We start from the raw sequence: 25181 nt of genomic DNA, 5'->3' as shown, positions 1-25181 counted from the left end.
GATGTCTCTTTGCTTAAAACGTAGGAGAGAGAAGAGGGAGAAACCTCTCCCGGTGCAGAGCAGCAATTTATGCCACGAGGCTCAGTCTGGCTGGAGAGGTTGCTAGGCAACTGCCTGGCGGTATGTCAGGGGGGCAAAGGGAGATGGAAGGTAAAAAGGCACCAAGGCCTGGGTACTACAGGACACGCAGAGACCCGCTTGGGACAACGCTCCGCCCCGCTCCACTGATGGCTAGGGCGACCAGAGGGGTGAGTTTGCAGGTCTCTGGCCTGGAAGCCAATAAGCTAGATTCCACACTCAAAGCCCAGCTTGGAACACAGCCACTGTCACTGGCCATCTTTTGTGCAGCGGAACAAGCTTGGGAGTCCAGCAAAGCCTGGTTTGTCCATCTGTAAAGTGGTGATTGTAACTGTAGCTACATCGCAGTACGGCGGTGAGAATCTTCCTGTACTTTCCAGGCCCCCGTACTTACCTGCCTGGCAGCATCCACCGCGTTACATTGCGATCTTCTGTTCCTGTCTGCCCGTTCCCAGTGGGACTGTGAGGAGCGCACCTTCCCCGTCCATCGTTGCCTGGTGACAGGGACATTGCCTGGAATACAACAGGGCATCATTAAATAATTTCATTTTCTCTGATCTGAATCAAGGCTTCCTAGAGCATCCTGTAAGAGCATCCATGCTCCAGCTTCACTTAAATCTCTGCCCACATCACAGACTGTCCTTGAATCTTCAACCCACCCTCCCAACCCCAGCTTGACCTTCTTCATTTTATCATCACACATCTCCCTATTTCCTGAGTGGACCTTGATCTCCGAACCAGGGTTCCCTCTCCCCCATTACCTTCTGGTCAACTCCTACTCATCCTCTGAAACCCAACTCACGCACGGCCTCCTCCATGAATGCCACGTGTGAATTTACTTAAGCATCTAAGCTGCAGGTGGAGAGTAGGTAATAGGGAGTAGAGTAGACTGTGGCACATTAGAAACCCATTCAGAGATAGATAGACAGATAGACAGACGACAGATAGATCTAGAGAGCTAGAGAGAGAGAGAGAGAGAGAGCTGTCCATTTTGTGATCTCTGCTATTCCACGTCTTGGGGTTGCAATCAACATTTGACTTGCTGAAGGTCACACAGATAGTTAAGGGGTAGTCACATCTAAGACAAAACCCAATTCTACCTGGTCCCGAATGTCCTGCATACCTCTTTAAAATCATAAAGTGCCTATTACACGTAATGTGAACCATTCCTTCACTAATTCAAATATGTAATCACTTATTAAGCACATATTTTGCACTAGGTGCTATGGAGGCTGCCACAATACTGTGTATTCATTTACCCATTCAATTCAGTCATTCACGCTTTCATTCAGCAAAAGGCACCATGCTCGTCCCTGGACATTCAAAGGTGAATACCGCTGCCCCCAAGCTGCTCAGCTGAACGCTGTAACACAGCTCCGGGCTGGTGTGTTTCATGTGTGTGATGGGTCTTAGCTCCATTCTTGGACACTCAGCACCTTAATGGGTTCCCAGGTCTCACATCCTGCCTTCCCGCAGCTGCTGGCCTGGGGCTTAGGACATAGGAGATGGTTCATATCTTCTTGTTGGTAGAAATGGAGCTCCTGGTATGTTTCCTTAATCTAATTTATGCAATTTGATTCCACAAAGGCAGCGGGGGAAGTAGCAACTATGGAGTACCCACCATGTGTCTCATCTTGTGAGTTCCCTACATTTAATCCTTGCAACAGCTCTTTGAACCAGGGGTCATGACTCCTGTCTTCATCCGTGAGAAAGCTGAACTCGGGGGCAGTAAACTACGTGGCCACGGCTGGTCACTGGTGGGGCCAATGCTGAAGACAGGGTTTCTCTCGGGAGTCTCTATGTCTTCCATGACAGCAAGCTGCTTCACACAGGCCTCGGAAGATGGTTGAGAATTCCACAGACACAGACTAGGAAGAGGGGGATGGCGGTGGAAGAAACAAGGGCAGAGGCCCGAAGGTGCACCGAGTTAGAAAAACGTGCAATGCTTGGGACAGCCCAAGCAGAATGGGACCCCAGACGGACATGGACAACGTGGCTGAGACTTGGGACAGAACGTGAAACCCTGGGAATCCTTTGCTGCCTCGTGGTCTCATCCCCCCATAAGTATTCAATGATAACAATTCCGCCTTTTCCCTGTTAAAGCCAGACCTCATTTGCAGAGGTGGACCTAGGAAAGCGTATTCTGCCGTGTTCACGAATGTTAGTTACCCTTATCAGGCCCACGGCAGAAGCTCCCTAGGTCTCGAGGCAGTGATCTCACTGCACCCCGATCGCTTTTGAATCCATCTCCCTCTGACTGAACGTGAGCTCCCTGAACGGAGACTTTATTTTGGATGCGTCTCTGTGAAGCCACCGCCTTGCAGGATGCTAAACCCATGACAGGGACTAACCCTGTGCTCTATTTATAAGCAACACCCGGAACCAGCGACCAAGTGAAACCATTTCTCATTTCCATGTAAATAACAGCAACTCGAAATCTACCTCATGCTTGAATACGTACTTAGTACCTGGGGCTCCAGTACTTGATTAACCCCCTTTGCAAATACATGACAGGGCACGCGGCACTTGACTAAGCTCCACCGAGCCTGCAGCCATTTGCAGCGCACGTCCGATCTGGCTCCTCGGGAGGGGTATCCACTCCAGATCTCAAGGCAAAGAGTGGGTCCTCTTGCCGAGGTTGGGGATGGACAGACTCGGAGCTCTGGTTGTTAACTGGGCTGGTCTTTCATGCTAGGGAGTGGAAAGGGGGGGGAGGGAACGCGAGGGTTTTATTTTTAATGATGCACTTTTTGTGAGGAGCGCGGCCCCCACTGACAGCGACGAATGGACGGGGCTGAATTATTAAGTGCAAATAATTAGGCCCTTTGTTCCTGGAGCTGGGAAGCAAAGAGCTCTGTGCAGCGTAGGAGTGGGAGAAGGACCATCCATTTTGAGTTTCTCATCATTTAAAATGATAATTAGTGAGAGATAATATGCCTCCATAGCCAATTTCGCCTCTGATTATTTACTTGAATATGGTAATTGTGTGGTTTGGTTTTGTTCTCTCTTCAACACGCTTCCTAAAGTCCTTGTGATGTTTTAGGGGGCTGCGGGTTTCATTATTATCTCTGAAAGTAACCACGGAAATATATAATTAGACATTACTCAGGGTTGAATGACCCCGGGTGCAGGAAGTCTCCGTGGGGCCGTGCATTTAAGTGTGCAAGGACGCCCCTAACAGCAGCTGGGGATTCTTTTCCCGCAGATTCAACAGACCCAGCTCACAGGGCTGCGGAAGGAGTCCACATCCAGGCAACAGGAGACATGCTTTCCGGTCCTGGCTCTGCCCCTTTCCACAGTTTTAACGTCTCTGGAAACCGGGGGGAAGGGGCCCTGCGTGATTTCAAATTCAACACTAAGTACTTGCGTCTGTGTTGTTTTGTACTGCGTGTCTTTATTTCAAGTGGTAGGTCCCTGTCAGATTTCTTCTTTACATTAGAATGGTTGAGTCCATCAAAAATGGGTGGGGGGGAGTTCTGGTTTTCTTAAAATATAAGTATTTATTTGGAATATCATGGATACATAAGGAGATGAAAAGGTGCTCTAAAATGGGCTCTAACCAGCAACACAAAATATCAGTGATCCAGAATGGCTCTTTGCCTCTGGAAAAGAGTTAGGTTAAGTAATCTGTTTGGAAATCTGGAAAGCAGCATTCAATCTAGAAAGATGGGAATTAAGAAGCTACCAAAAGGGACTTCCCTGTTGGCGCGGTGGATAAGACGTCACGCTCCCAATGCAGGGGGCCTGGGTTCAATCCCCGGTCAGGGAACTGGATCCCGCACTCACACCACAACTGAAGATCCCACATGCCGCGACGAATATCCCGCATGCCGCAGCTAAGACCCGGAGCAGTCTAAATAAATAAATGAAGCAGCTACCAAAAGATTGGGGGGGGGGGGCACAGAGGAGGCAGACTGCAAGTGAGGGCTGGAACACCTGGCCAAAGTATAGTACGGAGGGGGACTGGAAGGTTTCAGCGAAGGTTTAGTGTGTCACCGGGGGTGCCATTTGTGAGCTAAGGCAAGGAATCCGTTTCTGAAGCTCAGCTCCTTTGCAGACTCCTAGCACAGCACAGAGAGCTGTCTGTGACACGAGCATGACCCACCTTCCCAAGGTCCCTGCCTCGTCCCCTCCACACCAGCCCCATGGCTGCTGCCCCCGCATTCTACTCACATTGAACTTCTTGGAATTTCTAGAATGCCCTACTTTTTTTTTTTTTTTTTTTTTTTTTTTTTTTTTTTTTGCGGTATGCGGGCCTCTCACTGTTGTGGCCTCTCCCGTTGCGGAGCACAGGCTCAGCGGCCACGGCTCACGGGCCCGGCTGCTCCGCGGCACGTGGGATCTTCCCGGACCGGGGCACGAACCCGCGTCCCCTGCGTCGGCAGGCGGACGGACTCCCAACCACTGCGCCACCAGGGAAGCCCTGGAATGCCCTACACTTTGTATCACCTCTGAGACTTGGTCTGTGTCCTTCCTTCTGTCCAGAATGTCTTTGTGTTCCCTCTTTGCCTAGATAACTATGAATCACCCTTTGAAACAAAACTCAGATATCAATTCCTCTAAGAAACCTCCCCAGTTTGGGTCAAAGGTACTCCCTCAGTACCTCCTTAATATCCTGCATCTATTCCAATATCGTACATACCTAGCACACAGTAGGTGCTCAGTAAGCGTTTGACTGATCAGAATTGATTAATGTAGTTCTCAGAAGACTCATATGCACACGTGCGTGCACACATCTTGCCACCATCCTGGCTCGGGCACCGTTATGCTCGCAAAGCACTCTAAAAGGGACACCCGTTGGAGGCTCCACAGACCGAAGAACTGCGCCGAGAAGGGCCTTTCGCTCCAGAAACCACTCCTTAGGAGAGGAATTTGAAAGGGCAAAAGCAGCAGTGGGGAAAGTTAAGCAACAGGCATGTGGAGCAAGATGGCGGAGTGCAAAGACCCCGAGCTTCTCTCCTATGACTTACGTAGGATCGCGTCTCTTCATTGCGTCAGTTGAGTTGGTTAAGTTGGGAAAAGAAGGAGGCGAGTAGAGCAGGAACATCACAGGATCTGATTATCAGTATATCAGTGGAGGAAGGTACTAACATTCTCTCTGGCGCCATGGTTTTCACAGGCTGTTTCGTTTACTTCCCACAACACTCTGATGGCAGGCAGTGTTATTCCCATTTTACAGACAGGGGAACAGAGACCCATTTTAATTAAAAGAATCGCTTCCCACCCAGCTGCCACAGATGGAAGCCTATGGTGCCGACACTTAAATCCATGTCTCCAGCCCAGATCTGTCCTCCAAGCTCCCACTTGTCTCTCGGCAAGGATGTCCCAGGAGTACTCCAAACATTAACGTGTAACAGAACTCATCACTTCCTGCCAACCAGGCCCCCAACTCGTGCAGAAATCATGGTCATCCAGGCCACGCAACCATGAGCCAATCCTGCTGAAGCTCCACACTGTCCCTTCTTACCACCCTCGCCCTGGGTCACACCTAGACTCATTCAAGGCCTCCTACTCCTTCACTGTCCGTCACACACTGTGGAAAGCTCTCCTACAATCGCTACCAGCTTTCTGGTGTTTCCCATCACTTATCATCTTCCCCACTGGGCTGTAAATTTCCAGAGGCAGAATCGGTGATGTCTACTCCTCTGAACCAGCTTCCTACCCAGACCCTGGGGTAGAGAAGCGCCTTAACAGCGTTAGGTAAACTGAAAATGGATTGATCTGACCTCTGCTCACTGTTTTCTCAGGTCCAGAAATAACCTGATTTTGGTGGCGGCCATGAAAAGATGGCAGAAAAGTCACATTAGACAGGATTAATAAGAAAAAATGCAAAATAATGTTGACTTGCTCACAGCTCTACCCTGCTTCTCTTTTTTCTAATCCAGCGTTGGTGTCTCAAGCAACCAGCTGGCAAGTGTCTTAGACGAAAACCCCAGTGTACCTGTTCAGAGTAAGGTCAGTATGAGACTAGCCAGAGTTTCCCAATTCTATTTGTAACAAGCCCCAAGAGAACAAAGCAATTCTGTTCCTAAGAAGCAGCATATGCAAGACCTAATTCTCTATCTCTAGCAACCATGGCTGTGTTACGTCCAGTTTATTTAAATGCTTTCCATCTGGGGAAAAGAAATGTGCATTCCCCTCCCTGATTAAACTGTAAAATGCCTCTCCGGTCCCCGTATGACCCTCTTCACCAGTTTTCCCATCTCTGGTCCACAGAGATCTTGTTGGGTGGCAAAGGTAAGACAAAGAACAGTGCCATGATTGCAACAATAGAACAAGAAGAATTCTGATAGCTTCTTGATAGTTATTAGCACGAAAAAAAAAAAAAAAAACAAAGAGGTAGCATCACCCGGGAAAATAAGAAAGAACTGACGCCCTGCCATGGAACCTGGCACCGTGTGTATTAAACGTGGAGATGTGTCTTGCATTCGAAGGTCATGGCCTCATTAGGGGAAGTGCCTCCCTCTTTCACAAGTCAGACTCCTGCCCAACATGCAGTCAGCTGGCCACTCACATCTGCCCCTTCTAAGGATGCCCTTATGTTTCCCTGGGACCCCTGGCAAGTCCAGGCTTTTGTGGAAGCAGCTCTGAGGCAGACACTGTTTGGGGACCCCGCTATGAACCGCTACACAGGGAGGGCTCTTCCTGGACACCCGTGACTCTGCCTGCACACAGGCAAGCTGGAGAACCCTGAAAAGTGGCTCTCAGCAAAGACAGAAGCAGAGAGGGTGGCTAAAACCCCAGCCCCTCACAGCCCAGGTGGATAACTCAGAAGTGTGTATTCCACCCTGGCTCCCAGAGCTCTTCAGAAGGCCTGAGTTCCTGCAGCCACAGCGGTCATTTTCATGGCAACACACACTTCGCTGGCTTCCTTCTTTCCCTGTATCACTTCGCCCCTCTTTTGCTAGTGTTTCTGGGAATCGTCTTTTAAGTTAAGTCACCAGCGCTAAAATTCTGATCTCAGGATCAGCTTCTCGGGGAGCCCAACGATGGCAGGCCGCTGCCCTGATCTGGACAAGAGTCCTGCTTCAGGGCTTCTCTCCAGAGATCTCCCTCCCCGATGGGCAAGGTCTTGGTGATCTGAGCTCTTGGTCAGTTCCATTAACCTGCACAGTTAATCCAGGCCTGGCACGGTTTCTCTTGCCTTCAGGTGCAGAGTTAGGAGCTGAGGAAGGGGACAATTTGTAAAAGAATGACGTAGGGAAATGTCAAATCAACTTGAGGCACACATAGTAACCAAAGCTTCAGCATCCACAGGGGGTGAAAACAGAATGGGTCGCTGACACCTCAGACTCAAACGCCCTAGAGGCATCTCACTCCACAGATATTTAACGAGTATCTTCGAGGGCCCAAGGGTGGTGCTGCTAGCTACACACCGCGCTTTACGAGCCTCCCCCTGTATGAGAGTTCTCACTACCATCTTACCTTTTACATGTGATCTCATATTTTAAAAAACGAAAATAAGCAACATTTTATACTCTTCCAGCGAAATGTAGGTAATAAGCTAAGGGAAGGCTCTCCCTTGGCTAAGGTATACAGAACAGGCAGCTAGGCCTTTCACAGGAGCCTATGGTACCTGCCTTGGGAATCCAATGCCATTGGCATGGAAACAACATCTCTCTAAAGTTCTGAAATGCCTTCAGGGCATTAACACGAGGATATAATCCAGCAGTCCATGAGGGTGACTCAGAGTCAACATATAATCCTACGGTGCTGGAAGAAGAAAATATCCAGAAGACTCTAGATACTCGGCAACGGGTGGGATGAGAATGGCTCTCAGCTTCTTCTTTGCTTCCCCAGCTATGGCGTGCTCTCTCCACCCCGGGGATGCTGTGTACACGACTCCCACTCTGGCTGTCCCCTCAGCCTCATCTACTCCTCTCCTATTCACTCTCCAGATCTCAAATATTTTGTCACCCTTTCAAGGATGTTTTCCTAGACTTCCAAGAACAAATCCTTCCCCCTCTTTATGAGGCTCTCCCTGGAGCTCTATGCTTTCACGTTACGCCCCACGCGTCTATGTGACATGCCTGTCTTTTCTGCGAGCTCCCTGAAAGCGGGAACCAGGTCGGCTTGTGCCGGCCCTTGAATCCTCAGCATCTAGTTGAGGGCTCGACCCGTAACTGGGCTCCACAACGATCACTGCATAATGAATAGAGTGAAAATGCTGCTGTCTTCCCCAACACCAGGGTGGGCTGCCGAGCCAGAGCGGAGGCATTCCTAGCTCAGGCGTTCTTGGAGTGCACCCTACAACAGGGCTCTCCAACCCCCAGGCCCGCCGCCTGCTGGGCACCGGGCGGCACAGCAGGAGGTGAGCTGCGGGCCAGCGAGCGAAGCTTCATCCGCCGCCCCCCCATCACTCCACATCACCCGCATAACGGCCTGAACCGTCACCGCCCCCCCCACCGCCCTGTCCGTGGAAAACATGTCTTCCACGAAACCGGTCCCTGGTGCCAAAAAAAGGTTGGGGACCGCTGGTCTACAGAGCAGGGGATTTCCCTGGCGGTCCAGTGGATGGGACTTCGCCCTTCAGTGTAGGGGGTGTGGGTTCGATCCCTGGTCAGGGAGCTAAGATCCTACATGCCTCTCGGCCAAAAACCCAAAACATTAAAAAAAAAAAAAACAGAAGCGATATTGTAACAAATTCAATAAAGACTTTAAAAATGGTCCACATCAAAAAAAAGTCTTGAAACAAAATCGTTAGCTCCAGGTCTTATGCCAAAAGGAAAAAAACTGGTTTTTTCAATGTGGATGAAGTAAGTTCAGGAACTCAGGCTTTAATGAAACTGTCCGGGTGTCTTTAGTTCTCAGAGCACTTAAAATAGCAAGGTGCGTGGCCACCGCCAAGATGCGAGCCCACTAAGGGCCACGTCCCAGCCTGTCTTCTCTAGTTCCACCTGCCCTGTGTGCTGGCCCAGGCGATTGCATCACCTGTGTCAAAGCACCTCTAGCAGAGTGTGGGCAGGAAATGCGTAAGTGATAAAGGAAAAGAATGGTGGGAACAGGGGGCCTGGGGACGGGCACAGTTGATGCTTTGCCAAACCTAAAGCTTATACAATTGGGGAAACTACTTTAAGAAAAATACAGAGAAGTCTTAAGTGTGTGCATTTTACAAAAATATATGATTATGTGAATACATAAATAGAGATCTGCTTTGCAATCATACCCAAGCTGCTTGACCACCTCTCTGTGTTCTCTGGCAAGACATGCCCTCGTAAGTATTCCCAATTTACTCAAGTTGAACAGCTTCTGGAGGTAAGAACCATGCTTTTTTTTTTTTTTTTTTTTTCAGCTCTCTGTATCCACTGCTCTCTTCATTAACCACTTTTTTATTTGAGCAACATCCTAATATACAGTAGGCACCCAATTAATGGCTGATTTATGATAAACTGAAAGGAGGGAGGGAGGGAAGGAGAAACCTGACTTGGTTTATTCTCTAAGCACCAGAATCTTTAGAGTTTCTCATCACAGGAAGTTCACTTAACTTAAGCATAGAAGATTGATGAAGAATTTCTTTTAAAATTAACCAGAGCACAGCATAAAGGTCAGGAGTAAGTTACATTTCTTCAAAACGCCATGACGTGCAAGACAGATTCCAGCTTCTCTCCTTCGATGCGGCAAATCCACGCTCTTTCCCCTGCACCTTGAGGAACTCTTCACTTCTTCTGGTTCCTGCCCTGTCGCGGAAAGCTAGGAAGACTCTACACTGGAGACTCACATCGGAGCCTGGGACAAGCCTACCCTGACTGTTAGCTCCATCTGTGGATGATCCAACCCAAGGAGGCCTAACAGGGAAAACGTGGCTTGAGTGTCACTAGTTGAACACAGTTGGGTCACCTGGGAAGCTCATTAAAGACACATCCCCAAATCCCAGCCCAGACCAATTAAATCATACTACCTGGCAGCAAGGCCCAGGCTTAAATATGTTTTAAAAGCTCCTTATGTGAGTATGAAGTGCAGCCATGCTGGAAAACTTCTGGGCTACCGAAATGAATGCTGCTTCCAAAAGCTGCCCTTAATTCCTCATGTGAGCATATGGGTAAATTCATTACATTGTCTAGACCTCGGTTTTCTCATCTGTGAAGTATGTGAGATGAATGATATCCCTAATATCCTATTTAGAGAGAAAATGGTTAAAGTTCCATACTTGGTATATAATAAACACTTTTGTAGCTACAACAAAGGCAAGACTGTGGAGAGTGCAAAGATACAGGTGTGACCCCTGCCCTCGAGCAGTTTACACACAGGTTTTAAATCCATCAGTTACCTTAGGGTAAAAGGCAGAATGACCCTTGTTGGCTTGATGCATGGGGTGGGTAGACAGACGAGAGAGAAAGGGATGGAGGGAGGGAGGGGGAAATGTGTTTTCCTTCTGAAATATCCTACGTATCATTTTGATTCCTTACAGCCCCTTCTAAATCCCTGCACTATCCTGATGTGAATCAGAGAGAAATAAAACACACTGTCATGTAGCCTACAGGAAAATGTAAATCAAAATTTTATATTTGTGTTGTTTACTTTATGAACCTAAAGCACACAAAAGTTGTAATTCTTGGCTCGAGAAACACTCTCACCAATGATCCATGCCTTCTATTATTTCTTAGGGTTTTGATAAAATCATACCTGTTACATAAAGAGCATATATATCGCCTGACCATGAATAAGAACATCGGTATCTAAGCCTTAATCTAAGGCTCTTCTCACCCCAGTCCCTTGCCTTCACCACCCACCCAAGTCCAGAGATAAAAATAACTTTAAATTTTGTGTCTTTCAAACTATTGTTTTAGAAAATTTTTCATCATAACACTGCCGATTGCCAGAAGTCCAGAAAGGGTCCGTTGGAATTACCAAGAAAGACAATATTGGAGACCTTGGGAAATGCAATGTCAGTGGAGTGGTGAGGGCCAGAGTCTGCACATCCCAGGTTGTATAGTGAGTGATAGGTGAGGGAGAGAAAAGAATGGCTGCTAGAGACAGATGAGGGGAAGAGGACCACCAGAGGAAGCATAGGCACAAATAAATAATCTACTTTCAAGATGCAGAGACTTAACATATTAAGATGGTGAGAGGAAGAAGCCAATGGAAAGAAAATCTGAAAACCTAAGAGCAGCCCTCACCTTGCTGTACAGCGAGAAACTAACGCAACATTGTAAAGCAGCTATACTCCAATAAAAATTAATGAAAAAAGAAAAGAAAAGAAAATATAAGAGCAGCCCTTAATTGATGGAACAAAAACCTTCTGAATGGGGAGAATTTAAGCCCTCCTCCCTTATAGCTGGAAGTTGGGTCATCTTTGCTTTGGAGTTAATTGGTAGTTTCCTTTGGCCCCCAGCCTATTCAAAGGAGTTATTCTAAATAATCAAGTACGATTTCTGAGTCTTTCAGATGCAATATTTGTAAGTTTTACTACCACAGTATATTCCCCATTATTTCACAGAACCTGAGAATTAGAATTATCTGGCGTCCAACCATCTCATTTTACTAAAGAGAAAACTGCCATCTTAGAACTTATTCCACTTCACCAAGGTGATAATAATAAATACTATAATAAATTAGTGATGGAAATAAAAATTATCCCCAGGCCCATGAACTCTAGTTTCAAAGTAGTCCATTTAGGGAGTTCGCTGGTGGCCCTAGTGGTTAGGATTCTGGGCTTTCACTGCCATGGCCCAGATTCAATCCCTGGTCAGGGAACTGAGATCCCACAAACCACACAGCACGGCAAGTAAGTAAGTAAGTAAGTAAATAAATAAATAAATAAATAAATAAAAACAGGCCACATTCACTCAGTACAGTATATCAGTACAGTTCAACATGTACTGACCACATGCAACTCAGACAAAATCTCTGTCCTGTGGCTAAGACAAGACGATCTCCACTAAACCAACCTGTCCTTACACGTTTATATTTACGTCTCTATGAAAACTAAAACAACAAATGTCCTGGACTTCTTTAATGAAGACTAGAGTCAGTTTTCACCTCCTGATGGCATTGAGGTCTTCTGGCCTCCTTTTGCTTAAGTGGTCTCAGCTTAGTAAGACTCATAATATCGACCATTGGGCAGAGCTTAAGAGGGCACCAAGATCACCAGAACCCTTATTCTGTCACAGTTCTGCCCTGTCCCGGTTGTGTGACCTTGGACCTCTGCTTCCTTTCCTCTGACATATAAATATTTGTTGTAAGTCTACGAAGAGCCAAAAGAATCATGTATTGTCATTTTCTGACACATGGTAGACCTCCAGCACGTATTGGTAGGAGATAAGTTTGAAAATTTCAGAGAGAGAGATACAGAATGTTCAAAGAATTAAAATAGAATTTAGAGATTATTTTCCCCAACAAAACTGCTTCATGGAGGTTCTGAATCCCAGGGAGGCATGGAGATCCTTCCAGAGCAGCATGACCAGTCAAGTAGCCTCACTACACCTTGATCCTGGATCTTCCAGTTGCTAGCCCAGAGATTTTGTTGCTGCCAAATTGTATTGTACCATGAAGGCATCTAAGTTTTGTCCTATGAACAATGGAAACTTATCAAAGATTATCAAGAAGTGACATGATGAATCACCCATCAGGGCTGGACGCCAAAAGTGTGTCATAATTGGCAAGGACCCGACCTGGGAGAAGAGTTCCTGCCCTCCAGGTGAGAGTCTCCATTTATCTGGTGAGCTCTATTTCTAAATTTAATAAACTGTGAAAACTCTGACTTCCAACAGACACCTTAAAATAATCAGAGTCCACAAAAATGCCAAGAGATGCACAAATTCAGTTTCCACAGGCCTGCCCAGCTCCAGCGGGGTCCTGAGTCCTTGAAAGCACTTGGTATGCACTGAGTTGATCAAAAACCATCAGGGAAAACATATTTCATCTATGGACATCATTTTTCTTTGGTACAGAGTGACTTTTTCACTCCGGACCAAAAAAAAAGAAAAAGAAAGAAAGAAAAGCAAAGTCTTCATATCAAAGCCTTATTGATTTTTTTTTCATTTACAAAAACTCAACCATGCCTGTCTATTAAAAATAGAATGTCTAAGGGCCTGAACTTACCTCGTGCCAAGATCCCAAACTTTCTGCTGACTTCAAGGAGGGTTTCTGGGTTGGAACAAAAGCAGAAGAGGCCAAAAGAGGGCTAGGAAATCAAATCCCAAACCCAGGTCTTCAAAACCTTACTTTCTTATTCTCTCCACACTCCACAAAGTTTTGAGTTGAAATATCACACAGGTAGGTATCAAAGGGCTTTATATGAGGTGCCACGTTGTGAGTGAAAGTGAGATTGTCAACAGACATGTGAGGACATTTCTGCTGCACCAGCAGAGTCACAAAATATGACTTTCAAACTACCTTTCTAGACTCATGGCCCATCACCCCCCATCTGCCCTCTTCTCCAACCATCCAAAGTGCGATCTGCAGTCCAAATGCAAACATGGCATTGACCATAATATCTCCAACCCTTTGCCTGTATTTTACCATCTCGTCCCTTGACGCCCAGCCTAAACATCTGAGATCAGTCCGTGCACACTGAAATTATGTTTAAAAGTCTGCTTCTTCCATAGTAATGGGAACTAACTCCACAAAGACGCCAGGCCTCATTCACTTTGTACTTCCTGTACCTATCAATTGCCTTGAAAAAGTAGACGGATAATAGGTGTTTCTTAAAGAACACATGGGCAAATGAAGAAAGGAGGATTTAAACGCAGATTCTGCCATCAACGAAGAGTCTAGAAGGGGAAGTAGTAACAGAATAATATTAACAGAAATCTTAATCAAAGTGAAAAACATGATGAGAGATGCTCAAGAAAGCCTTTAGAAGCATGAACTAGAGAGTAGCTACTGCTGGGGAAGAGGGGAGGTGTGGTCAGGGTAGGCTTCCTGGAGGAAGTGGCATGTGAACCAAAACTTGGAGCATGTCTGGAGACTGAACCAATTAAGCCAAGCAGGGCACTTGTAAGAATTACAGGCAGCATAAGCAAAACACCAGGTCCACAGTGAGAGCTAAATAAATGGCAGCTAATAATAATAATGATGACGATACTCTAGCTAGTCTCAAATGGATATGTCAGTTGTTAGTGTTTCCATTTTATTTCTTTTATACTTTATCCTGACTGGAGTCTCAGGATGTATGAGTTTGAAATTGGTATGTCTTACCTATGAGGAAGTCATGTTAACGGCTTTTGCGCAGTCATGGAGGATGTCGAGCTCCTGGTTCGCTCAGCCTTGAGCTTAGCATTAGTTCCTAGAATTCGGTTGAACTGGCAAAAGACCATTGCTTGTGCTCATAGTCTACTCTTTATAGTCAAGAGTCAGCTCAGATTTTTATTCTCCCACCTAGATGGCCCAAAGTCGGGGCAGGTGTCCCTCCTTTCAACAAAATGCTCTTGCCTCTAAAGGAGGACACCAAGACTCACCTTGAACTTTCGTCTTGATGACCTTGATAATTAACAAACAGTGATGGAGGACTCTTGCTCTTCAGATGAGATACATAACAGGTGTTCCACCTACTGCTAAGATGGTTATGGATTTTTTTCAACCCAGGTATGGTTCCATATATTTACAAGGGACCCGTATCATTCTCGGTTCTGAATGCAGTCTCAGTAAACATGCACACAATTTTCCTAAATGCTCCCGGCTCCTTCCTGCAGTCCAGCCTCACGTGACACCGGTGTGGTCTTGCTGACACACAGACCTCCTCAGGCCACTCCTCTGTTCCAAAGCCCTCACTGGCATCCTGTCCTCTGTTGCAATGGTTTTCAAATTGGGCTCTAGCTGTATTCCAACGAAAGGACATTTGCAAAAACAAGCGGTGAGCCAGTTATGGCCTCTACTGGCCATGGTTTGCCGAATTCTCTTCTAGACCTTCATCCTTCTCGTTACTCAAAAGGTAGAGAGGAGGGCTTCCCTGGCGGCGCAGTGGTGGAGAGTCCGCCTGCCGATGCCGGGGACGCGGGTTCGCGCCCCGGTCCAGGAAGATCCCACATGCCGCGGAGCGGCTGCACCTGTGAGCCGTGGCCGCTGAGCCTGAGCGTCCGGAGCCTGTGCTCTGCAACGGGAGAGGCCACAGCAGTGAGAGGCCCGCGTACCGAGGAAAAAAAAAAAAAAAAAAAAAGGAAAGAGAGAAGGACAAGACACACCTCGTGAGGTTATTAGTGCTTATACAGTCCATGCTAGAATATTAATTCTACTAGAGATTTTTCCCATTTTCACCACTGATCTAGATACACATTTGTAGGTGATTGACAAATATCTAATAAGTGAAATTATTGAATGTATTTATTATAATACAAATATTTATTTTGCTTTTCAAAATTAACCATTTTGTGCATTCTAAAAATTAAAATAGTAGCTGTTTATTGATTAATATACGCCATGCACTATTCTAAATCCATTATGTGTAATGTCATTAAGTTTCTCATAACGACCTTAATAAGTTCCATTATTATAAACTTTTTTTTTTCCAGACGTGAGAACTAAGGCACAGGACGGTTATCATAGTTTTAATTGTAACCTAACTATGATTCATTATAAGTAAAATGTGCTCACTTTCAAAATTTTGAATTTTATGTTTCTAAATTAAAATACCACTATTTACTACGACATTTTCTTCTTTTAAAAGGAAAGTCTCCTAGGGTGTCTTTTTCTTGGTATTAATTATTCTCCCTTACTTGAGTGCCTCTTGTGATGGTTTATAAGTGTGTCTATTATCAATTTATTGCCTCTCGACTGAAAATTAATCCTTCAATGTCAGTTCTGCAAAACAATGGAGCTGGGCCCTTTACACATTTTTTCCATTGTGAACGTTGCCAACAGAGGGCGCTGAAGAGACCTAGCAGAGACCTAGTAACTCCTCAGCGGGCTCCTGCAGCAAGGTGGCTGCTGGCATCACAGGGTTGTTCAGAGATGAGTTAAAAGAAAAAAAGGAATATAAACTACCTGGCACACAATTCATGCACAAGCAATCTCGTGACCCTTTCTTAATGAGTAATTATATCTGATTTCAATACTGTGGAGGATTAGCAACAGAATGTGGGGAGGAAAGAGGCATAGCAATTTCTCTCTCTCCCTTCTGTTATTTTAGGAGGAAAAATACCACTGTCCCACAAAGCAAATATTTATTTTATTTGTTAAGATCATAAGTCAATGAACAAACATTCCCTATTTAGTCCTTTTGTTGGGAGAGCAAAAATAGAAACAGTATCATGTATCAGAGGCATTTTGTCCTGGAACCTTTGTTTGCTAGACCTCCATTCATTCCTGGGAAAGAAGATTCTGAGGGTGAATGGTTCTGGTTTTGTTTCATTTGTTTTTTTGTTTGTTTTTATTAAGAGAACTGCTTTTATGGAATAAGAAAAACTGATGAGGTATTCAAAATATGTAACAATTATTTATCAAGCTTGCAAAGCAAATCGTTTCTGATCATCAAAGTAACTACAAAAGTTAAGAGGTATAATTTGCACATTATATTGCGAAAACACAGTTTCAAAGAATTTATGAAATTTGCCCAATAGCACAAAGATTAAAAGTGACATATCCAGGATTTTAACCCTAGATGTGATTGGCCCAAAACATACCTTTTGCTCTGACATTGTCATACTTCTCTCAGAAACTGTCAGTGACAACAACATTTGCTAAAACCAGATTTTAAACCCAGGTCTGCCTGAGTCCATAGCAAACACATTCTCCCCTAGAAAGGACAAGAGGATAGGAGAGGGGGGTGGGCAGGAAGTCAGAACCAAGCACAGATATTTACCATGCACCAAGTCAAGAATTTTGGTGACAAGTGACAGAATTTTAAGGCCAACTAGTTCAGCAAATTGCAATAAAGAGAATTTATAGACGCATGCAACTGGCAAGTCCTGAGACAAAGCTGCCTTCAGGCACAGCTCTGGATAAGGGCTCAGCAGTAACAGTAGCTCTCCACCTTTCTGTCCACTCACGTCCTTCTCTGGTTCCCTTTGTTAACTGGATTTTCTTCCTGTAGTCAAGCTTTCTCCACATAGCAGTCGAAACAGCCATCACCAGCCCCAAGCCTACATGTTTACCACCCTTGATTCAAAAGAAAAAGACAACTTCTCAACTACTGCCAATAATGGAAAATTCCAGGAAGGTTCCCCAACTGGCTGAAAATCACTAGACTCTTCTAATAACTTAGAAGTGGGAGGTATTCCCAAAGTCACTTGGAGGGGGGAGGGGTACCCCAAACCCTGAGATGCTGACAAGAAGTTGTCACCACCTCCCTAATACACACATGCATACAAGCCAGCATTACGATAGAATTCTAATATCCCCATAATTGCATATGCTAAGTGATAAAACATGGCACATTTTAATATAGCACAACAGATAAAATCAGCTAAATCACAATCACATTGTTTTGTTGTAGAATAGACATCATAAATTTTTCATCAAATGAGAAATCAAATAAAATGAGAAATCAAATAAAATATAAAGTATTAACTATCTCATGGAGAGATCTATCATCTCTACATCAGCTTGAGCCTCACGCATCACGATGCCTTGGCTTGTGTGTGAGCTTGGATATTCTAAAGCGTGTGAAATATTGAGGCATCTTGATGTTATGATATTTTTGCCCAAGCCCCAGAGGCCTTTGCTCCTATCCTGGGGAGACTATATGCCTTTAATGCTGGATGATTCTTACCTCACGTTGACTGGCACCTAAAAGGATATCCTAAGCTCGGGTAGGTATCTGTATACATTAAACCAACACTTCTGAAAGCACGTTCATATTCCGTGGGGCGCATGTTCATATTCCATGGGGCACATGTCCCCAGCTGATAAATTTTAAAAGGTTCAATGGCTAAAAGCATACTATAACCTCCTCTTAGATAATGATAATCTGAAATAGTAGTAAAACTCTCTGAGAACTGTAATAAAGAGGAACTATTTAGCTTTCCCTAAAACCATATCTCTTCATTTCGATTTCCCTACAGGCAAAGTCTGAGACACAGATTTGCACAGAGTTAGAAAGGTGATCACAGGAATCAGGATAGAAGGAACGGCGAGACGGGGAAGGAGGAAAAGGTAATAAATGCTGCACTATGGAGGTGGCCACCACTATGGTTACCTGGGGGTTGGTCTCTGGAGGGTCCCTACATGGAATAGAGGGAAATGCCCTCAGAGTTTTCTCTCCAACTTCACGAAGCTTGCATTTAACCACCACTTCTGATCCTCTACTGATTGAGGGCTGACCCCCAAAGCATTAACTCTCTTACACCCCTGGACACCTTCACACAGGCCAAGAGATCTGCTGCAGCTTAGGGGAAACCATGAGACAAAACTACAGAGGAATAGCATAAGATGCTACTACAGGGGCAGAAGATAGGACCCCAGCGGGCATGGAACAGGGTACCAAGACCATGTTGCAATCAAAGGTGGAGAAGAGCACATAACACAGGAGATGTTTTTTAATCTGCTTATGTATTATTTCTCAATTTTTTTGAGCGCAGAATCCTTGCTGTATGAAACTTTTTTTTTTTTTTTTTTGCAGTACACGGGCCTCTCACTGTTGTGGCCTCTCTTGCTGCAGAGCACAGGCTCCAGACATGCAGGCTCAGCAGCCATGGTTCACAGGCCCAGCCGCTCTGCGGCATGTGGGATCCTCCCGGACCAGGGCATGAACCTGTGTCCGCTGCATCGGCAGGCGGACTCCCAACCACTGCGCCACCAGGGAAGCCCTGAAACAACTTTTAACGTCACACACCATGTGGAAAATACTCAGTCCATTATGGAGAAAAGAACGAATGAGGACAGACTTCCAGAAGAGCAGAGAAAGAACCTCTGAAGATCTACTCCTCCATAAAGACAACACGAGCACTGGCAAAAGAAGAAAAAAAAAAAGTCCAATCACATTTTTCAAAATTCTGGAAATTAACAAATATCTTGCAATAATCCAAGGAGCATTTATTTAAGAAAAAAATAGCTGAATCTTGGTAAGAATCGGGAGTGTTGTGATGTTTTAACTTGCCCTATTTCCATCCCTCCTTTCCCAGCTCCACAGGGACCTTGAAAACCAGCTGCCTTGCAATCTTGATTGTTGGGCAGACAAGCAGCCTCGTAGACACTGAAGGGTCTGGGGCTCTTCAGAAGTCCCATCCCCATCACACTGCACTATTTCTCTTGCCTGGCAACTCCCTGGAAAAGCCCCATTATTTGATCTGATTCAGAGCTCACACAATGAGAAAAGTTCTATCCCCGGGGTGTTTGTCAAAAACAATCAGTGGTCAAGAGGATGAGAAAGCAAGCCACAGATTAGGGGAAAATACTTGTCAAAGACGTATCTGATAAAGGACTGTTATCCAAAATATACAAAGAATACTTATCCAAAATATACAAAGAATACTTAAAACTCAACAGTAAAAAAAAAAAAAAGAATAACCCGATTAAAAAATGGGCAAAAGACTTGAGCAGACACCTCATCAAAGAAGATATACAGATGGAACATAAGCATGTGAAAAGATGCTCAATATCGTATGTCATTAGAGAACTGCAAATTAAACAGTGAGATGCCGTTGCACACCCATTAGAATGGACAAAATCCAGAGCACTGACATCATCAACTGTTGGTGAGGACGTAGAGCAACAGGAACTCTCATTCACTGCTGCTGGGAAAGCACAATGCTAGCGCCACCTTGGAAGACAGTTTAGCAGTTTCTTACAAAACTAAACCTACTCTAACCGTATCATCCAGTAATTGTGCTCCTCCTTCCTAGGGTTCCTGTTGCTCTACGTCCTCACCAACAGTTGATGATGTCAGTGCTCTGGATTTTGCCCATTCTAATGGGTGTGCAATGGCATCTCACTGTTTAATTTGCAGTTCTCTAACGACAGACGATGTTGAGCATCTTTTCACATGCTTATTTTCCATCTGTATATCTTCTTTGATGAGGTGTCTGCTCAAATCTTTTGCCCATTTTTTAATCAGGTTATTCTTTTTTTTTTTTTTTACTGTTGAGTTTTAAGTATTCTTTGTATATTTTGGATAACAGTCCTTTATCAGATACGTCTTTGACAAGTATTTTCCCCTAATCTGTGGCGTGCTTTCTCATCCTCTTGACCACTGATTGTTTTTGACAAACACCCTAGGGATAGAACTTTTCTCATTGTGTGAGCTCTGACTCAGATCAAATAATGGGGCTTTTCCAGGGAGTTGCCAGGCAAGAGAAACAGTGCAGTGTGATGGGGATGGGACTTCTGAAGAGCCCCAGACCCTTCAGTGTCTGCGAGGCTGCTTGTGTGCCCAACAATCAAGATAGCAAGGCAGCTGGTTTTCAAGGTCCCTGTGGAGCTGGGAAGGAAGGGATGTTGAAAGGAGTTGAAAACTTATGGTCACACAAAAACCTGCACACATACGTTTGGAGCAGCTTAATTCATAACTGCCAGAACCTAGAAGCAACTAAGATGTCCTTCAGCAGGTCAACAGATACATAAATTGTGGTCCATGCAGACAATGGAATACCATTCAGCGCTAAAAAGAAATGAGCTATCAAGCCATGGAAAGACATGGAGGAACCTTAAATGCAATTACTAAGTGAAAGAAGCCAATCTGAAAAGGCTATGGACTGTTATGATTCCAACTACATGACATTCTGCAATCGGCAAAATATAGAAACAATTTAAAAGATCGATGGTTGCCAGGGGTCAGGGAGGAGGGAAGGAGGAATAGAGCCCTGAGATTTTTAGGGCACTGAAACTATTCTGTTTGCAACTACAGCAGTAGGTGCATGTCGTTACATATTCGTGAAAATCCACAGAACGTCCATCACCCAGAGTGCGCCCTAATGTAAACTACGGACTTAGGGTGATGATGTTGCATCGGTGTAGATTTGTGGGTTGGGAGAGGGTACCACTCGGGTGGGATGCTGATGATGAGGAAGGCTGTGTGTTCGTGGGGACTGGGGATATACAGGGACTCTCTGTGCTTTGTGCTCAATTTTACTGTGTGCACCTAACACTGCTCTGAAAAAAAGTACACTTAAAAATGAGTGGCAATTGTTTCATACTGTGATGCAACAGGTTGAGGTGGTGATACCATTTGGGGCAAACAAGAGGCGAGCCAAAACCTCTGAGAGATCCGAGGAATGCGATGTGCACAGGGGACTTTGAAAAGCTGCCACGCATCCCCGGGATCTCACGGGCCACACACACGTGCACGGTCCCAGGAAGGACCCCTTCTGGCTCCCCTTGAGACTCTGTGCAAACAGGAAGTAATGATTAAGGCAGAGTTACAAACTGCTAGAGTAGCGAAAAGGTGTCCAAACACGCTCACACAAACACAGCTCCTTGGCAAAGCAGGAGGCTTATTGGTTCAAGGATTTGAGGAAATCTCTGTCCAATCTTCAACTGACCATGGAGCTAAGTGGGCACAGACCTCAGTGGCGGCACAGGACAGGAAATACAGGTGTTAGAAGACTAGTCCAGAAAAGTCACGAAATAAACAAGTAGCATCAATAACAGCAACAAAGAGTAACAACAGTCAACCCTAGCAAGAGGGGTCACATTTCCAGAGCAGCCACATTATATTGTTGAAAACGAACAGCTTTCAACAAAAGTGATTTCACCTGCAAAGACAAATGTCCCAAACCCAGGAAAGAAGAGTCAAGAGGAGCTGTCCGTGAGGAAGCATGGACAGGCCTGCAGGCTCTTTCCATCAGCCCCGTAGTTCACTTATCAGACTGTGCTCCGTGTGCAGCGATGGAAAGCACATCTGTGGCTGCTGGTGGATGGCAGGGTGGCGAGGAAGGATTACAAGGGAACGGGAAGACGCTCCGGAGGCGATGGATGTGTTCACTATGGCAGTCGTGGTGATGGTTTCACGGGTGTGTACGTGTAACGGAGAGCTGACAAACTGTTAATGTGTACGGCTTATTAAATGTCACTATTACTCCTACACGGGGGCTGGGTTGGGTGGATGCTACTGAGTTTTTAAGTCAAGATTCCGAGGCCCCCATCGTATGAATCCAGGTGAGGCAGTCCCCCCTTCGGAGCCCTGAACGACCGTCCGAGCGCTCTCTCCCTTTGCTGCCCTGCACACAGTCCACGGCGGAACTGCGCAGGGAGCCACGCCCACTCTGCACCCCTCAGGCCCGGGCAGGTGAGTCTGAGGTTCTGATGCTCGGCTCCCTCCCCGCCCGCTGCGCGGCCAGCCAGGCGCTTTGAGGGCTTTTCAGCTCCGCGGAGCTCCCGCAGGCGGGGGCCGCACCCCGCCCCCTCCCTCCCTGCAGCCGCAACTCCAATCTGCCGCCTCGGAAGTCTGGAACTAAAAATATACCTCGGCCTGGCTCTGGACGCTGAAACTCCGCCCCCAGGAGCTTCTATTACTTTCCTTGCTTCCTCTTTAAAAGACAGGATTTGCCATTTTACAGTTCTGCAGAGGACAGCGATGTTCAGAAGACACTGGCAAAGCTGTCACCTGGAGGACCTGAATAAGATATAAGGAAGGTTTCCTTTCCCGAGAGTGGCTCCGGTCAGCAACGACGTTCTCTGCACCTGCGGTGAGCCAGGCCCTCGGTCTGGCTCTGGAAGGAAAGGAAGGGTGAGCAGGGAGCCTTCCTGCCCCCGGGGAATGTGTGAAGTCGTCTCTGAAAAAATATATTGTTAAAAACAGAGTGCAGGGGCTGGGCTCCCTTGGTGGCGCAGTGGTTGAGAATCTGCCTGCCAGCGCAGGGGACACGGGTTCAAGCCCAGGTCTGGGAAGATCCCACATGCCGCGGAGCAACTGGGCCCGTGCGCCACAACTACTGAGCCTGCGCGTCTGGAGCCCGTGCTCCGCAACAAGAGAGGCCGCGACAGTGAGAGGCCCGCGCACCGCCATGAGGAGTGGCCCCCGCTCGCCACAACTAGAGAAAGCCCTCGCACAGAAATGAAGACCCAACACAGCCAAAAATAAGTACATAAATAAAATTTTTTAAATGGAGGGCAAAAGTAGTGCTTTGATGGCCCAGAGCAGAAGTAGAATGCATTCTGGCTTTGCAGTTAAAAGCAGCCGCTTTCCGAAACCCTGAAAGAATGACAGTAAGGGAATTCATTAAATCAAAACCTGTAAAGACAAGAGAGGTGAGAGAAGAGAGGCCAGCCAATGAGAGGGGCACACTAAATTTTAGACAATGGAAAGCAAGCATCTTAACCCTAAACCTGCCCAGAGGGGTGCCAGCAGGAAACAAGCTGAGCTAGTTGGTCATCCAAATTCTAGCCCCCTCCTTGCTTGACAAAGACAGTTTGGCTTGGAGCAGCAAAACACCCAACCCAAGGAATAGATCGTGACTGACCCCAGCCATCAGGATATCCGTGGTCTCTCGTTTCCCAGCCTCTCTCCTAGAGAAGTATGGCCATGTTCTGGTCTCTGAGGCTGATGAAGCAGACGTCTTCTGGGACTGGTCCTGAGAATTGTTTGGCTTTCTTAATAAAAAAAGATGTACACACCTCTCCCCATCTTTCTGCCTGGAATGCAGCTGTGATGACTAGAGGTGCAACAGCTATTTTACAGCCAGGAGGGTAAGATCAAAAGGAATGCAGAGACACTGACCTGGCAACAACTGCCGACTTCAGATTTCTTGCCACATTATCCAGCATATATCCCACTCCTGGGCATATATCCAGAGAAAACTCTTAATTCGAAAAGATACATGCAGCCTGATGTTCACAGCAGTACTATTTACAATAGCCAAGACACATACAACCGAAATGTACATCAGCAGACGTACACCAATGGATAAAGAAGATGTAGTGTATAGATACAATCGAACATTACTCAGCCATAAAAAAGAATGAAATAATGTCATTTCCAGCAACATGGATGGACCTAGAGATTGTCTTGCTGAGTGAAGTCAGTCAGACAGAGAAAGACAAATATACCACTCATACGTGGAATCTAAAACAATGATACAAATGAACTTATTTACAAAACAGAAACAGACTCACAGACATAGAAAACAAACCTGTGGTTTACCAAAGGTGATAGCAGTGGGAGGGGGAGAGATAAACTAGGAGTCTTGGATTAACATATACACACTGCTATATATAAAACAGATAAGCAACAAGGACCTACTGTATAGCACAGGGAACTATATTCAATATCTTATAATAACCTATAATGGAAAAGAATCTGAAAAAGAATGTATATATAACTGAATCACTTTGCTGTACACCTGAAACATATTGTAAATTAACTCTACTTCAACTTTTTTTTAATGGTTTTAAAAAAGGAATTGGCAAGGTTAACATAAATGGCCAATAAATGATCAACCTAGCCAGTAAGTGAAGAGATAAAAAGTAAAATAAGAAAATACCTTCAGCTATTACATCTGAAGGAATGGAAAAGAACAATAAAAATGAGGGTGAAACTGAAAAGAAATCAGCACTCTTATGGATTGTTGGTGGGTGTGTAAAAAGCAAAACATTTCTGGAGTGGAGACAAATTTGGCTACAGCCATAAAAACACTTTAAAAGTTAGCCCAGGAATTCTAGTTCTAGGAATGGATCATAAGGGAATCATTGGCTCGGCACAAAAGGATGTTATGTGCAAAACCATTTGTTTCTGAATTGCTTGCGGTATAAAAATTGGAAACAAACATATAACCAGTTAAGAATTATAGAACACAAAAGGAGATTCCTAATATACTACTGACAGAAAAAGCATGCTGTAAATTCGTGATATGATTCCATTTTTGTTTTCAAAATTTTGCATTTTCTAACATATATACACATACAAAAATTAATACAAAGTTATGTATATAATTAGAAAGTCTCAGAAAGTTCTGGAAAGTTACACACCCAAATGTTAAAAATGGATATGTTTTGGCAATGGTTCTTGCAAGAAAAATTTTAAGCCATTATTTTTGTCTTCAAATATATCCCAAATTTTACTTTTATCCTTCTGTAATCATGATGAATCTTGTTATATAATCAAAAATAATATTTTTAAAATGAAAACAAGCGTTACATTTAAAACACTTAGTACAGTGTTTAGGCTGCAACGGGTGCTCATTAAATGGCTGTTACTCTTAACAGACATTTGAAGCAAGAACACAAAACAAAATTAAGTGACTCATCTTCAGCTCAAATTTATGAACTTGATCCTATTCCTTCCATTCTCTGAT

General features: G+C 45.2%; 1 long non-coding RNA gene across 1 annotated transcript in view; it reads right to left on the bottom strand.

Moving 5' to 3' along the window:
- Positions 1-14300, bottom strand: part of LOC136792942 (uncharacterized) — a 70989-nt gene extending 56689 nt beyond the window's left edge. Inside the window, exons 1-2 of the long non-coding RNA XR_010837581.1 lie at positions 14218-14300; positions 473-591 (exon numbers count right to left, since the gene is read on the bottom strand). This is a non-coding gene — a long non-coding RNA (uncharacterized lncRNA). The remainder of the gene's footprint in view (positions 1-472; positions 592-14217) is intronic.
- Between the last annotated feature and the right edge of the window lie 10881 nt (positions 14301-25181).

This window comes from Kogia breviceps, chromosome 17, assembly GCF_026419965.1.
Source record: "Kogia breviceps isolate mKogBre1 chromosome 17, mKogBre1 haplotype 1, whole genome shotgun sequence".
NCBI lineage: Eukaryota > Metazoa > Chordata > Mammalia > Artiodactyla > Physeteridae > Kogia > Kogia breviceps.
The sequence above is the reverse complement of the archived record's forward strand: the minus strand, read 5'-3'. Positions and strand labels throughout refer to the sequence as shown.